Source organism: Macaca nemestrina, chromosome 11 (assembly GCF_043159975.1).
Source record: "Macaca nemestrina isolate mMacNem1 chromosome 11, mMacNem.hap1, whole genome shotgun sequence".
Lineage (NCBI taxonomy): Eukaryota > Metazoa > Chordata > Mammalia > Primates > Cercopithecidae > Macaca > Macaca nemestrina.
In genome coordinates, this window is record NC_092135.1 from 19,576,792 (window position 1) to 19,592,852 (window position 16,061).

Here is a 16,061-nt window from a genome sequence, read left to right on the forward strand (position 1 = left end):
TATCTTAATTTAGTATTACTTTCACTGTCCAGCATATAGTCAGATATTGTCCTGTTTAGCTCTCTCATTTCTGCCCACATAAGCCACATTGGTTATATTCAATTTTTAACTTAACAGAGGGCAAGATCCTGGTTTCATTCAATGACAGTACATACAATTGTAGAGCAGATACTGTTCTAAGGTTTGATAATGAAAGAGTAAACACGCTGTTTACTTGCCTTTATGGATCTGATACTCTAAAGAGGAAAAAGAAGGTAATACACCAATAAATTAATATACAGTGCAGTGATATGTTCTATGAAAAATGAAGGTAGAGAAGCAGAATGACAGAAGTTGCCCCCCCCGTTTTTTGCTCTTTTTAAAATCCGCCTACCTTCCCATCCCAAATTCCGTTGAAGTCCTTGCAAAGAGAAGAGCCCATGCAATCATTTGTGGAAATGAATTCTGAACTCTTTGAATCATGGGAAGATTGAATTTTGCCTGATTATAATGACTACTTAGAATAGCCTGATTATAATGACTATTATAGCTTGATATGGTGGTATGTTCTTTTAGTCACAGCAACTTGAGAAGATGAGGTAAAAGGATCGCTTAAAGCAAGGACTATTGCTTGTATGGTAGTTTGCCATCATCATGTTTGTGAATGCACTCCAGCCTGGGCAACATAGCAAGACCGGTCTCTAAGATAGATAGATAGATAGACAGACAAACAGGAGAGAGTAGAGAGGGAGAGATTAGATAGAATCATTGTAGTTCCAGGAAAGGGTGGTTGGCTTCCTACTTTCCATGGAAATGCAAACAGTTTTCCGAAATCCTGCCCAGGCTCTTAAATGCAAGTCTTAGTCTTAGCTTCTTCAAACTTTGTCATTGGCTTTTGTGGACTTGGTCTTTAGGTTTGTTCTCTAAATCATTACAATTTGTAATTCTTTAGAAGGTGATTTTTAGCTGCTTCCTGGACCCTGCTTAAGCATGAACATAGGTTTTTTATGGCAAAAATACATTTGAAATGTATATTCTTAATAAAAACAAAAATTATTTTTCTAATAGAGCCTAGTTATATGAAACAAGTTTGGGTTTTCAGGAATTGAGAAGTGTCTGGCCCCATTCTTAATGCTACCCCTGGAGTTTTGCTATGGTTCTCAGCCAAGCTGTTGCTCTTTGGAATCACCCTTAGAGCCATTAAAACCCCAGTGATGGCCAGGTACGGTGGCTCCCATCTGTAATCCCAGCACATTGGGAGGCCAAGGCAGGAGGGTCACTTGAAGCCAGGAGTTTGAGGCTGTAGTAAGCTACGATCATGCCGCTATACTCCAGCCCGGGCAACAGCAATACCCTGTCTAAAAATAATAATAAAGTCCCAGTGCCCAGCCCCAGCCCCAGATCAGTAAATCAGAATCTCTGACGTTGTGATAGAAGCTCCCCGGGTGATTATAGAATGCAACAAAGGTTGAAAACTACTGTTCTGGAGACTTCTATTGTGCCTAAATAGGAAGACTGAGGCTGCCAGCAATACTTCTTTAAAGGGTGTTTTTCAAATATAGCGTGCCTGAAAATCATGGGTGGAACTCGTCAAAAGCTGTACCACCCCTAGGAATTTGGCTACAGTAAAGCTACATATTAGGGCCTTAGGATCACGAGTATTCTAGGTGATTTGTTACAGGTAGTGGGGGAACCAAACTTAGGCAGAGCTTGTAAGCCTGTACCTCCCCAGCTAATTCTTAGGCGTTCCAGGATTGAACACTGCTGTGAAGGTTTGGGAGTAGACCGGAAGATCTCATGGTGGACTTCCACTTCTCAAAGTCCTGGTTATCTACTTCTACCATTTCCTTTGTCAGACCTGCTGAGGCCAGCAGCCCACTGAACATTGGGGCGGCCAGACTGCCCCCAACAGCCCCCATGAATTTCTGCACCCACAGCTTGAGCTGTGTGCACATCAAGTGTTGAGTTTACTACCAAACCTGTTCATACCACATGCCCGTGTTGTAATTATATAGTATCATTAACACATAAACCGATGAAATATAAATGTGAAAAGTAAGAGCACTCACTTCTATATAAACTTAGTTGGTAGCTTTGGAAAGATTTGCTAGAGGCTAGTCCTTTTAAAATATTGCTGTTAAATTTGGGGTAGTCAAGATACCAGTAAAATAATGGGGAAATTCACAAAAATGTGGAGGCTGCCTTTACCTTGCTCTGAAAACATTTTCACACTTACCGACATTTTAAAGAGATTTAAGAGACAGCGGTATAGTTTTATAGTAAAATGTTCATGGTATATAGGTATCAGTTTTTATTTTGCCTGCATCAAAGGATTTTTTTCTATTAGTTCATCACCTATTTCTCACTCTTCTGAATAAAAAACAATGAGCAATGATGTCTGCTGTGGTTAGGTAAGACTGCTGTGATTAGCCATTAAAATACTCACCTGAGCATTTAATTTTCTGCTTATTAAACAATACACAATTTAATGAACTTTGTATTCTTCTTATAAAACACCAGATGCCTCCAATTTAAATCAAGCACTGAAAGGAGAGTATTAGTCAAGTACTTCATTACTAATCTAGCTATTGAACTGTACTTCATTAAAAGATTCACTTTTGAAATTGTTTTGTTCCTGCTGGCTGCCCCAGGCTGTTTTAAATACTGCTGTTGTCCACTTCTGCAGCTGGTATCCAGTTGTTTTTATATTAATAATACAGGAATTAATCTCACCATAACACATCTCAAAGCTCTAAATCAGTAGTTCACAAACTCCAGCCCACATACCTCCTGTCACCTGTTTCTGTATAGCCCACGAGCTAAGCTTTTTTTTTTTTTTTTTTTTTTTTTTTTTTTGAGACAGAGTCTCGCTCTGTCACCCAGGCTGGAGTGCAGTGGTGCGATCTCGGCTCACTGCAAACTCCGCCACCTGGGTTCATGCCATTCTCCTGCCTAAGTCTCCCGAGTAACTGGGACTACAGGTGCCTGCCACCACACCCGGCTAATTTTTTGTATTTTTTAGTAGAGACGGGGTTTTACTGTGTTAGCCAGGATGGTCTCAATATCCTGACCTTGTGATCTGCCTGCCTCGGCCTCCCAAAGTGCTGGGATTACAGGTGTGAGCCACTGCGCCTGGCTGCTAAACGTGATTTTTATGTTTTTAAACGATTGAGAAAAGAATCAAAAGAAGGGTATAGTGGACATAAAAATTTTATGTAATTTGATGTCCCATAAAGTTTCCGTGGGCCACATCTAAGGTCATTTGTTTACTACTGTCTATGGCTGCTTTTGAGCCTCAGTGGTAGAGTTGAGTACAACAGGGACCTCATGGTACACAAAGACTAAAATATTTATTATCTGGCCCTTGAAAAAAAAAAGAAGAGTCATCATCCTGTCATCCAGATGTACGCTGTGCCCAAGTCCTAGGCCTTCTCTCTCTCCCTCTCTCTCTCTCTCTCTCTCTCTCTCTCTTTCTGGGCATACAATGCTCTTGCCCTTAAAAGTTCCTTCCTGTCCACTATCCTTCTTGATTGAGGGTTTGTTTGGAACCTGCCTTTGAAAGTAAATGTGTTGAACGTAACTGGTTCAGTTTTTCAGGGTTCTTTCTTCACCGGCTTCATTGGAGCCAAACCCCTTTGTGCATAAGAACCAAACTCCTAGTTCTTACCAGTTCCTAGTTGTTATTAGAACTATGAACCACAAAATATTAGTAAAACAAAATCTCAGTTAAAAAAAATACTGATTCTTTTTAACTATTTGATTTTTACAATTACACATTTAACTTAAATTTCTCAAGTTTACATTTGATGATACCAGAAGTACACTTACCTTTAGGAAGTTTGATCTACAGACACTTCTACTATATCATGATATCTGCATTTCTGAAAAATCTTGAAAACTGCAAATTAAAATAATAGAACTTACGATAAAAGGGCCAAACCACCGCAAATCAAATCTACACAGTTTTGAACAACAGTAGTTATAAAAATAACAATCCAAATAAAAATGGTAGAGTGAAAAAAGTTAAAACCTAAAAAGCAAATACTATAGTAAATATATAGCTTTACTTTTAAAAAGGTCAAATTAGCATGCTGGAGGTGGGAATGGTTTGAGGCTACTTTTAGTTTATAGAAAGAAGGGTAAGATGCACCTGACCTTTCCTGATGGAAGAGAACTCCACGGGAGCATGTCCATGGAAGAACCATGGCTACACATACTGGGCTGGAAACTAGTCATGGTATACAGTACTATACCCTCTGCAGATTACTACATGTAGCTGAGTAAATGCATCTTATATTAAACTGCTGTTATTGATTCTACAAAATATTAATGTGCTAGAGAAAAATGGTGTATGAGCCAAAGTGACTTACATGTTCTGTTTACATCATTTCCTACTTATCCTTTGTCTATGAGCTAACTGACATTAGAGAAACAGACATATTTGCAGAACCGACTGTACTTCTTTCTTCATTCTCTGAGTCTATGTCCCCAAATACTGTTATGCATTAAACAGCAATAGTAGCAAAACCTGCCTCATAATAGCCAGCAAAAAATCAAGCAGATATCAAATAAGCATTAAGTTTCAGGTCAGCATTTATGTCAAGACAGCATGTATATACTGCAATATATATTAAATCCAAAGAGAAGGAAGAATAAAAGTGTGACTAGAATGTCTTTAGTCACTTAATTCTTCTTGTGCCATCAAAAGCCCCTCATTCCCTCGCTATTGTCTCCTGACTTGAGAAGCCCTCACCTGTTGATTGAGTAGAGCTGGGGTGTTCAATCACAAATGGAGGGCAGAGGACAACATAGTTTTTAATGCCACCAAAATTCGGGGTAGTAAGGTAAGCCTCAAAGATCAGGTTCTAGACATGTGTTTGGTTTTTACAAAGGTACACGCATAAGGTTGGATATTTATAAATACATATGAAACATATATGGAGCATGACAATTAAAAAATGAAAAGTTTTGACAGTATGACACCAGGGAAACATAAAGCCACTGAAGAGAATATTTATTTTTGGGAGGAGGAAGAAATACAGATGATTAGACTTGATAAATGCTTATTGAAAAGAAGATCGATTTAGCAGGGGTTTTTTGTTTATTTTTACTTAGGGCATATAAAATAAGGTCATATTGGTTCTAATAGCTGGGGGAAATATGGAACAAAAGCTGTGCTAGTCAACAGCAGAACCTCAGAAGGTGAGATAAGATGTAAGAAGCACCTTGTTGTCAGGTGGAATCACAGCATGGTAAGCACTGGCTTTGGTGACAAATTCTCAAAAAGGTGTCAGGGTAAAAATTTTGATGCAAAGTAAAATAATGTGTTATTTTGAGTTATGCAAAATTAACTTGCAGTTGGACCATGGAAAAGTCACTTAAGCATCAGGATGAGAAGCTGTCAGAGGCAAAATACGAAATATTTAAACAAACCATTGATAGGAAAAGCAAAAAACAGGAATGACCTCAGAAAAGTTAGAAGTGTCATTTAAACAAGAGACTACATAGAGAAAATCAAATGTTGACATTAAAATTTCCTGTAGTCAGAACATGCAAATGGGTTAGTGTATCAAATTAAGAATTGCATTCAAATGTGAATATTAGATTATACCATAAAAAATATCTTAGAGAATTTCCTTTTTCTCTTAAAAAAGATAAGTAAATTGGACTACTTTAGTGGTCTGTTATTAGGGACTCCAGCTGTTTCTGTCTTTCAACCCTGTCATCTTAGTAATGGTATCTGCCCTCAGAGGCACTCTTGGTCGAAGATGGCTGCAGAAGCTCTAGCCATTAGGGCCTCAATTCACTCAGGAGGCAAAAGCAAGAAGAGAAGGATAAAAAAGTGTGTTTCTCTGCTGAGGCAGCCCCCTCTAAAAAGCTTTCTCTAAAGCTGTGTCTGGTCTTTACCTACTCCTAGTTACTAGGGAGATTAGGAAATTTCAACTACTATTGCTGCCCCAAGTAAAAGTGAGATTCTGTTCATAAGGAAAAGGGGATATCTTTGCATTAGATAAAGGGGTAGAGAGGTAGTGCTGTATGCTTAGGAAATATGTGTATATGGGATATCTCAAAATAAGGAAAAGTTGGAGGGAAGATTAAAGTAGAAAATAACAAAATGTTAACACACTAAGAATACTTACAAGAGACCATTTGGCCAGATAAAAGATATGTATGAGCCGGGCGCGGTGGCTCACGCCTATAATTCCAGCACTTTGGGAGGCTGAGGTGGGCAGATCACCTGAGGTTGGGAGTTCCAGACCAGCCTGACCAACATGGAGAAACCCCATCTCTACTAAATATACAAAATTAGCTGGGCATGGTGGCACATGCCTGTAATCCCAGCTACTTGGGAGGCTGAGGCAGGAGAATTGCTTGAACCTGGGAGACGGAGGTTGTGGTGAGCTGAGATTGCACCATTGCACTCCAGCCTGGGCAAGAAGAGCGAAACTCCATCTAAAAAAATATATATTATTTATTTATTTATTTAATATATTTATTAAATTTATTAAATATATTTTATTTTATATATATATATATATATATTTTTTTTTTTTTTTACATTTTCTTTACCAAACCAGCACAGAAACTAGATTTCATAGAATATTGGTTAAGAACTGTGTTCCAATCCTGGTTCTGTTGGCTAACTTATTAGAGGACTAGAGGACCTTAGGCAAGTTTCTGGGCCTGAGTTTTTCTGTCTGTAAAGTGGAAACAGCAGTCTATTCTACCTAAGATCGTTGTAAGGATTAGCTAGAATGAGGCAAGTCAAGTCTTCCTACAGAGCTGAGCACACAGGAGGCACCATGCCCACTAACATGGCTGAACCATTTTCTGCTAGAAGTTCCTGCATCTGGTAACAAAACACCTAGCAAGCTCTTGCCGCATGCTACCTCATGTTGGAGGGAAGGAGGAGAATCGTTGTCATCCTAATGACTTGTTTCTGAACAGCACAAAATAGTTTGGTGAAGGGGAACAAAAAGACAGGAATATTGGAAGAAAGCTACCCATTTATAGCCACAGATAGTTGAGTATTCAAATGTGTACCCTAGAGTTCCAAAGTCCAGTGATGGGAATTTACCTCTGAACAGAAGACTAAGAATGGAGACCTCCAATGGAAGGTGACTTATCAGGTGATTGTTAAAGAATCAGGGTACTTTCCACATGTAATTCTTTGACAACAGCTTTTCCGATAATGAGAAGTCAGGAGACTACAAAATCTCCAGCTAAAATTCATGGGGATCAGAGCCTTGGATTTTAGAAGGATGCACAAAAGATGAGTAGAAGGGAGGCACAGAACTAACATGGAAGGTATCTAAAGCTCAGAAGTTGCCACCTCTTCCCAAAAAGTCAAGGACAATGAAAAAGAAAGTGTTGTTTCTCTCCACTGTGAGTATTTGAAAGCTTTTCTCAGAATGAACTATGGTGACTCTTTTTCTTTAAATTTTGCCGTGAAACATTTCTAATAAAAGAATTGTATAATGAGCCCCTATGTACCTCTCACCCAGCTTCACCAATGATCAACTCACAGCCAGTCATGTTTCCTCTTTATCTGCCCTCCACCCCCAGAATATTGTGAAGGAAATTCAAGACATCTTATTCTTTCATTATTAAAGTATTTCAGTATAGTATGTATCTCTAAGATATGAAGATCTTAAAAAAAAAAAAAAAAACCACTGCTATTACACCTAAAAATAATTAACAGTAAATTTTTTAATATTGAAATATACAGGGTTAAGATTTATTAGATTGTCTCAATTTTTTCATTTTATTTAAATAAAGATGCAAATAAGATCCATACATTGTGATTGGGTATATTCTTTAAGTCTCCTTTAATGGGAGCTTATTTGTTAAACCAGGTTATTTATCCTGTAGAGTTGCCCACAGTCTGAATTTTACTAATTGCATAACTGTGGTCTTTCTCCAGTATATTTTCTGAAGTTGGTAGGTAAGATACAGCAGCCTGATCAAATTCAGGTTTGATTTTATGAGTCAGAGTCTCGCTCTCTTGCCCAAACTGGAGTGCAGTGGTGCAATCTTGGCTCACTGCAACCTCCACCTCCCGGTTCAAGTGATTCTCCTGCCTCAGCCTCCCGGGTAGCTGTTATTACAGGTGCACACCACCACGTCTGGCCAATTTTTGTATTTTTAGTAGAGATGGGATTTCGCCGTGTTGGCCAGGCTGGTCTCAAACTCCTGATCTCAAGTGATCGACCCGCCTCGGCCTCCCGAAGTGCTGGGATTACAGGTGTGAGCCACCACCACCAGCCCAGGTTTGATTTTTGCAGGACTACTTCATAAGGGGTTTTGAGGTATTGGCATCAGGAGGCACATACTGTCCGGTTATCTTGCTTTTTTCTTCATGTTAGCAGCCATTAAGAATAACTGCCTAGACCCATTAGTTCATTAGTACTTGCTAATGATAGTCTAAGTGTCTTTATGAACACATTTAATTTAAATATATTTGTTTTCCAGTCCACTGCATTCTATGTTGACGAGTAATGTTACATTGACTAGTAAATATAGCCTGTAAAGACTAAGCTTGGGAATCTCTGAAAAGTCATCCAGGAAACAGACCTAGACAACATCTGTACTAAGCTAGCACCCTCTGTCTTTTCCAGATTTGCTCCTTTTTTAAAGGAAGGCTGTTTCTCACTTTAATTTTTCTAAGTGGAGTTTAGCCTCAGCCTCTGTGCTACTCCATATGCTTTCCCAGCTGAACTCTCAGACCAACCAACTAGATAGGTTCCCTGGTGATTAATTTATTCTTGGAGCCCCTGAGGCCTATAGTCATGCACATGTGGTGTCTAATGGCTTGGTGGATAACTGAGTTAATGGTGTGCAAAGGTGACCTGAATAAATTTGGAATCAAAACTAATACAGGTTATGTCAAGCTGGTCCTATCATAAATTTGGAATACTTGTATTCTTGCCTAAGTGAGTGTTAGGTGACTCCTTTGGAGAGAAGCTATGTGATCCTGAGTTCAGAAATTCTGTTAAGGACACAGGAGACCAAATGCCTCCTCTTGTGAACCTTTTATTGAACATGTTCACTTTCCCTTTCTCAATTCAACTGGAATTCAGAAAATATCATCATTCTCTTTTTACAATTCTTTCTAAACTGAGAACGCGAATAACTAGGACAGGCAGGGCATTGGTGTGGCTTCATCAGTTTTTCCCAATCCTTCCTGCAGTTTTTTGCAAGCCTTCCATTCCATGCATCAGACTGCCACTGGGTCTTCAGTTCGTTTTTGACTGTTGGAGCCATGTCAATGAAAAAATGCTGAGTTTGACCTCTCAATATATGGATACTAATTTATTGATAAAAATGGAGAGTAGAATAATGGTATGTATGGTATACAAATATTACACTGTAAAGAAACACGTTCCTATTTTTTTGTGCATCCCCCTTTGAGGTTCACTTTTTAGATCAGGCACCATTTGAGGTGCCAGCGAAACAGCTACCCTCCAATCAAACCAAACACCAAAGCAAAATCGAGCTTCAATTACTTTGTCAGAAAATATAGAAAGGAATTATTTTTATTTCAATATGTTTCTTTTGCTTTCAGAAATTAAATTGTATTCAAATCACATGGCAGAACACCATAACCATTTAAAACGTAGGACTTCTCCAAAGACTTTAACCTTGTCCTATGTCTACTGTTATTTTAATGGAAGAGTCTGTCTTAAACACAAATTTAAGTCACATGATATGTATTCTTTCTGAAAACACATCCCCCTAACCCTCCTGCCCCCAAATCTAACTGAAATATAATGGTCACTGACTTTTGGTAAAAATGGTTGCTGCAGAGTTCCTTTAACATAGCAAGTTATTTGGGCCCAGGTCTCCACTGAAGTGGGTCATATCCAACCTCTCTATATGGTTTCTTTTACTGGATAAACATTACTTCTTTAGCATCTTTTATGCCAACTCTCAGACTTTTTTGCCTCTTTGTCTTGTTTCAGACCCCAACGGTCTTCATTTCTTGGACTCCTATTTCTTTTAGCATGTGTCAATTGAGTAACTTCAGATGCTGTTGATCTAGACTATCTGATCAGGTCCTTGCCCCACTGAAGCTTAGAATCAAGTAAAAGGAGGGGACATATAGAACTCTCAAGCAGTGTTTAACCAGGTGGGAGACAGCAATAAGCAGAGGATTAGGGCTCCATTGGCTGGGGATGGGGATTGAGTGCTGAGAGAGTTGAGGAGGTAGGTGGTGCCGTTAGTGATCTGCTTCAAAAGGGGTCTTACCTGGGGTGGTAAACGGCAGGATGGCATTTCTAAGCAGGAGAGAGTCTCTTGAACAAAGACTGGAAACTACAGTTAGTTAGCCTTGGCTGAGTGTTTGGGCTGTGTGATAAAGTATCATAGACTAGGTGACTTATAAATAGCAGAAATTTACTTCTCACAGTTCTGGAGGCTGAAAGCCTGAGCTCAGAGTGCCAGTATGGTTGGGTTTTGGTGAGGGCCCTCTTCTGGGTTATAGACAGCCAATGTCTTATCCTCACCTGGTGGAAAGAGTGAGCTAGATCTCTGGTCTCTTCTTAAAAGGGCACTATTCCTATACATGAGGACTTCACCCTTGTGACCTCTTTACTTTCCACAGGCCCAACCTTCTAGTACCATCACGGGGGGCATAAGGATTTCAACAGCGGGGATATGAATTTTGGGGGACACAGACAATTAGTCTAACAACCCTGGACATGGGATGGAGAAGAAAGACTTGGCTAGAATAGAACCATAAGGTTGAGAAGTCATGAGAAGAATCCTTTGTAGTTTGAGTCACTTAACCACATTATCTCATGTGATCCTTTGGGCCTCTCCAGGAGGGAGGGTGATTATTACCTGAACAGTCCGGGCGCAGGTGGGTGAAACCACTTCCCAAGGGCATATAGCCAGCAAAGGGCGATGTCAGAGTTCGAAATCCTGATTTCCTGGCTCTGGGTCCTTCTCCCTGTTTGTTATAGACACACCTCTCTGTAGGGTGTGTCATGTTGGCATTGGTAACGAGGCAGAGCTTCAGCACTCACAAACTGCTGGAGAAATCGGGGGGAGTACGTAGAAAGTGAGAGATTTTCCGAAACCATTGATGAGTATGAGACCTCAGCTTTGCTTTACCAGTGTATTTTAATTGTTCCTGTTTTCAAACTGCTGCTTGCAAATTAGACATTTCAGCTGCTTTCCTTTCAGATATGTTTATTTGCAGCATTTCAGATTCGAAGGCACTCTAATTAGGCTGATCACTTTTATTTTGCTATCTTCATGTTTTTAAGAAATCGGGCATGAGGTGAATAAATTTCAAGAGGCGTGTGATTTATTTTGAGGAGAGGGATGGAGAGGATATTTTTAGCCTCTGTCTTAAAAATCAGCTCTTCATTTAAAGCCTGGTGGTCAGGTGTCCTTTAAAGGGACCTTACACTGCTATACCTGAATCAGAATCTCAGTCTGTACTCAAATACAAAGAGATCATGCCTGGAATTTAGAAATTTGTTCTTAGCTTGGTGGAAGCAGGAGAAGGAAGGAGCCCAAGAGAGTCTTATGTTTTAAGTGGCCTGGTTTGTCACATGTCAGGTCCCAGCCTACAACAACAGCTTGTTGACACTAGGTATTCTGAGGGGAGAGATTATGTACATTATTACCAATGGACACATCCATCATCATGAAGCCATGGATATTAATGCATACGGCATGGGGCTGAGTGCCTCAGCAAGGAAATTTAGCTAGCACAGCCCTACAACTAGAGCTTAAAACTAGAAATGCACTTTAGTGATGTGGCGTAGTGGAAACCAGCCTGTGCCGTCCCACCCAGAAGGTGGTACCCCTGGGTCAGTGGGCCCAGCATCAAGGACAGGAAGCCGTTTGGTGAGGGATGGGTCTGCCCCATACCACATGAAGGCATTACATCCTCTGAGGTCCATGGTGTGCCCTATCTCCGCCATAACTAAGTGCTGGGTAGAGCTCTTTCAGATGCATGAGCCTTGGGGACAGCGAGTGTGTGAGAGAAAGAATATGCCTTCACATAATAATTTAAAAATCTCATTTGTTTCTGTGAATACCCACGTGAGATAATAGGGCAGATTTAATATTCCTTCATTTTACAGATAAGAAAACCGAACCTTGGGAACTTGCCGAAGTCCCATAAGAAGTTAGTCAGAGAACTGGAATAAAAACACAGATTACTTCATTCTTGACCCCAAACTGCCTGCTAAATTTTACACAAATATGGATAGGGCCCCAGAAAAGGCCAGATTACCTCAGATCAGCGTGGGAGGGCTGGCCTGCCTGTGTAAAGGCTATTTACGGACAGAGACCAATTCTCCCATCTCCACTCTGAGTAATGAATGCCACCCCTTCTGTGAGACTGCTGGTAAGAGCTGCCAAGCATAAGGATCTTCAAAAAGTCTTGTCTTTTTGAAGCAGTGCTGTTTACCCTGCGTATAATTATTATAACAATGAGAGCTTCCTGGCACATTAAATTATGTCTTATTTGGAGTCTCATCCCACATGCAGACAGTGAAATCAAGAGCTGGGACGGCACCAAGAAGGGGCATTGCGACCTGACTGAATCTGGCTGTCCTTGTGTCCCCAGAGAGATGCTTTTTATTATCTATTGGGGTTTCAAAGAGAGGGACATCTCCAAATACTACTCTAGAATCATATGATTAATTCTTTTACAGTAAGTTAAGCACTGAGTGAAATTGTTTCAGCCCTTGACTCTGCTGCCATGCTTCTCCACAACATGGTGGCCTGGTCTCATGTTTTATGTAATTCAGAATCAACCTAATGGAGCTGTCCTGGTTGCCCTCCCCCGCCCCCACCACCTACTGCTTTGGAAGGATCCAAGGAGAAGCACACACATGTTGAGTGGAGTATAAACTCCTTCCTTATGTGTGGTGCATTGAATTCAGGCTGCCCTTTTTATTCCTAACTGTGAGAGGCTGGCAGGAAGGTAAGGCCCTTGGGATGAAAGATGAAGGTGTGTACCATCCCATAGAAATGGGCCCTGCCTCACACACCATTTTCCCTTTCTAGTTTTCCAGTGAAACTGGGCCTTCTCCACTCATCCCACCTCCCAGATTTCTACACAATTACTATATATGAGACGTGCCCATTGGAGCTGCCAAATGTGATTTTGCAGACAGGTCTTATCTTTCTCCCTTGGTTGTAAGATAATTACAAGTAGAAAAGTTGGAAATTACAAAAAAGCAATTACTTTTCATTCAGGCCTGCAGAAATTGTGTTCTGCCAGTCATTGTGTGTGTTCTTATTTTTATATTTTGCTTCATATGAAAAAAACTTTTTGAAATTAATTTTTAAAATGTTTCTTGACCAGCTGAGTAAAGATCGATTGACGTCTACTACTGTCCTTCAACATGAATATATGAAGAGTGTTATTTTGATGGAATCCCTCACAGATTTACAACAGTTAATACTGGAAAACACAAAATGTAATGTTACTCCTTACTAAGAGAGACCAATATATAGATAGAATTCTTCCCCCTTCTTATTACAAAGGAATACGCTAAAGTGATTTAAAAGTATTAAGGTATTACTTTATATTTTTCATATTTTTCATATTATTTTTAATTTATTCTTTACCGATGTGATTGGGTGGTACTTGGCCTCTGTGCTTTGGTTCCTGGCCTTTGGGGCTTCAGTTTAATTGTCAGGGGAAGCCTCATCACACCCACTGCCAGTGTGACCATGCAGTGTTCCAAAATTCTTCCCTGACTCCTCTCACAGGATGGTCCTGTAATAATAGCAGACACTTCTCCCTTGCCTTTAAACAGAATCTGGCCAAAGCTCATCAAGGTATCCCCTCCTCCCTTTCAAGAAAGGATATTCAGTCCATGATTTCCTGACCCTTTAGGGATTCTATGAAGCATGCAATTTCAGTTTGCCAAGGCAAAACCTTCCACTGTGACAGCCCTCTTTGTCACTACACAGTCTGTTTTCTGTGGCTCCACCCAGAGAGGTGGAAAACAGAAAGCTCATGGAGGAGTCTGCGGACACATTTGGGCTGTGGTGGTGTGTTTTCAACCTATCAGCCTGTTTTCTGCATGGTAGTATAGCTGGTGGATTTTGTTGCTTTAGGACCATGTCAATCAGAATAGATGAAGGAACATCATTATCCATAAGTGACTGCATTTGCACTGAGGAAAAGAGAAACCAGCTCTGCAATTTGAAGGCCTCCTGCCCTTCTTAAAGCAGAAAGGAGTTGAGTCAAAGCGTTTCTTGTTTTCACAAACTGGCTGGTGGTTCCCCAGGGTCCTTTAGGAGCCGTTCGTTAAATGGCAGAAAGCTCTGTGCTAAGGCAGAGAAAATCCTGAAAAACAAAAGTGCTGGAAAATAGAGACCACACTGAGCAGTTGAGACAGAGATGTAGAGTGGGCATAAGCACTGGTTCCACATGGGCAGTGATGTGAAGGTGCTAGCCAGCTCAGGACTCTCATGTTTAGCTTGTCCCATTTTATACCTTTGGAGTAGTATTAGCACCTTGTTTTTGAAAGCAAGGGTACATACTTAAACATATTTTAAATGCATTTTATTCCCAATGCTGGCTCAGCACTGCACACGTAATTGTTGTCTAAAAGAACCATAAAGTGGTATTATTTCCTATTTATAGATGAGAAATTTGCCATCAAGTTGCAAATACAGGACTGATTTCTCTTTCCGTACCACTCATTTAGCCTCAGAAATCTGCCTGTCTGTCTTTGAAGCAGAAACCAAAATTCTTACCTAATTGGACAGTAGAGAATAATAAGTAAAGTGCTGTGGCTATTCTTTCCTCCCGTTCCTTCCCCCAGATAGGCAAATTCTAGACCCACTCAGTATCATACTTGAGACCCATTGCCCAAGATGAATCCTAATTTATACCAGATGAGCCCAAGCGAAGACTAAATGTGGAGGCCAGCATATGAAAGGAAGCAGACTCCCTTCTTTTTAGTGCCCGTGGGCCCATAGGTGGACCACAGACTGGGCTGGAAACAAGAGAGCAAGGTTTCCCTTATTGCGCCACTGCAATCGTTGAGCACCATCTTTTCTCCTAGAAAGGTAAGGGTTTGGGAAGGAAGAGGCAGAGGTGAACAGGCTTTGAGATTCTTAGCTTCCAGAGGTTTTTCAGAGCCCCACAAGGTTTGAGTGGGACACAGCAAGGACCACCCCCATACATACATACCTTGACCTTGGGTGGTTACTTGAGGTAAATGAGCCAAGGACTACAGAGACTTTAAATTAGTTCTGAAATGTAAATTAGTTCAGCTACACAGCTGAAATTCACAGAGATTTGCATTTTAGAACTTACCTCCAATCTTGGAATAAAAGAATTTTTCATCTTTGTTGAATTTTAGACTTCAGGAGCAAGCAGATGAGGTAGTTTCTTTTTGTCTCTCTCTCCTCTCTTTTTCTTTTTTGTTTGCTTTGCAATTCCTAAGTGAACGTGGTACTTAGGAGCAATATAAAAAGGAGGATGAATCAACTATAAAATATACCTTTTAAGTTTTACAACTCTGTTTTTATTTTGATTTTGATAAGAATACACACTTATGTAGTCGTGGACTTTAAGCTCATTTGCTGGAAGCAGGTGGAAAGTGAAGGAATGTGCCGTGCCCGAGATCCATGTTTCCCACAAGTCCATAAGTGCCCTGTGGTTTGTGTGCCTGCCTTCTTTGTTTTTCTCACTCAGCCAGTATGTATTTACTGAGCACTCGTCCTGTGCCAGGCCTCTGCCGAGCCTACTGGTTCTGCCCTGGAGAAGTTCGCAGTTCCAGCCATCTGGGAACATCCAGTGACAGTACAGCCCACGCAGGAAGATGGTTAAGGCACAGAGGAGACAGCAATGACCTTCAACTGGGTGGATCCAGGACTGCCTGCTTGTAAAGGAAGAAGAGGCAGGAGTCCATCCAGAAGAAAAGGAGGGAGGAGGGAAGGGTCTTTTGGGCTTTGGCAGTGGCAGGCCAGGTGTGAGAGAGCAGGAGAGGTTTGGGAATGAGGGACAAGTTAAGTGTAGGCAGAGACCTTAAGCAGGTGGCAGAGGGAATAGTTGGGGTTAAAGCCGGAGAGCTTGCAGAAGCCCAGATTGTGAA

The 16,061-nt window shown here is 40.6% G+C and overlaps 1 protein-coding gene and 1 long non-coding RNA gene across 3 annotated transcripts in view; one reads left to right on the forward strand and one right to left on the reverse strand.

Annotated features, from left to right (window-relative positions):
- LOC105492547 (alpha-1,6-mannosylglycoprotein 6-beta-N-acetylglucosaminyltransferase) overlaps nucleotides 1-16,061 on the forward strand; it is a 327,940-nt gene that overhangs the window by 258,521 nt on the left and 53,358 nt on the right. The window lies entirely within an intron of this gene.
- On the reverse strand, nucleotides 6,383-15,399 carry LOC139357079 (uncharacterized). The gene is made up of 3 exons (XR_011609697.1): nucleotides 15,281-15,399; nucleotides 10,822-11,012; nucleotides 6,383-6,432 (listed from the first exon to the last, which is right to left on the reverse strand). It is a non-coding gene; the product is annotated as an uncharacterized lncRNA (long non-coding RNA).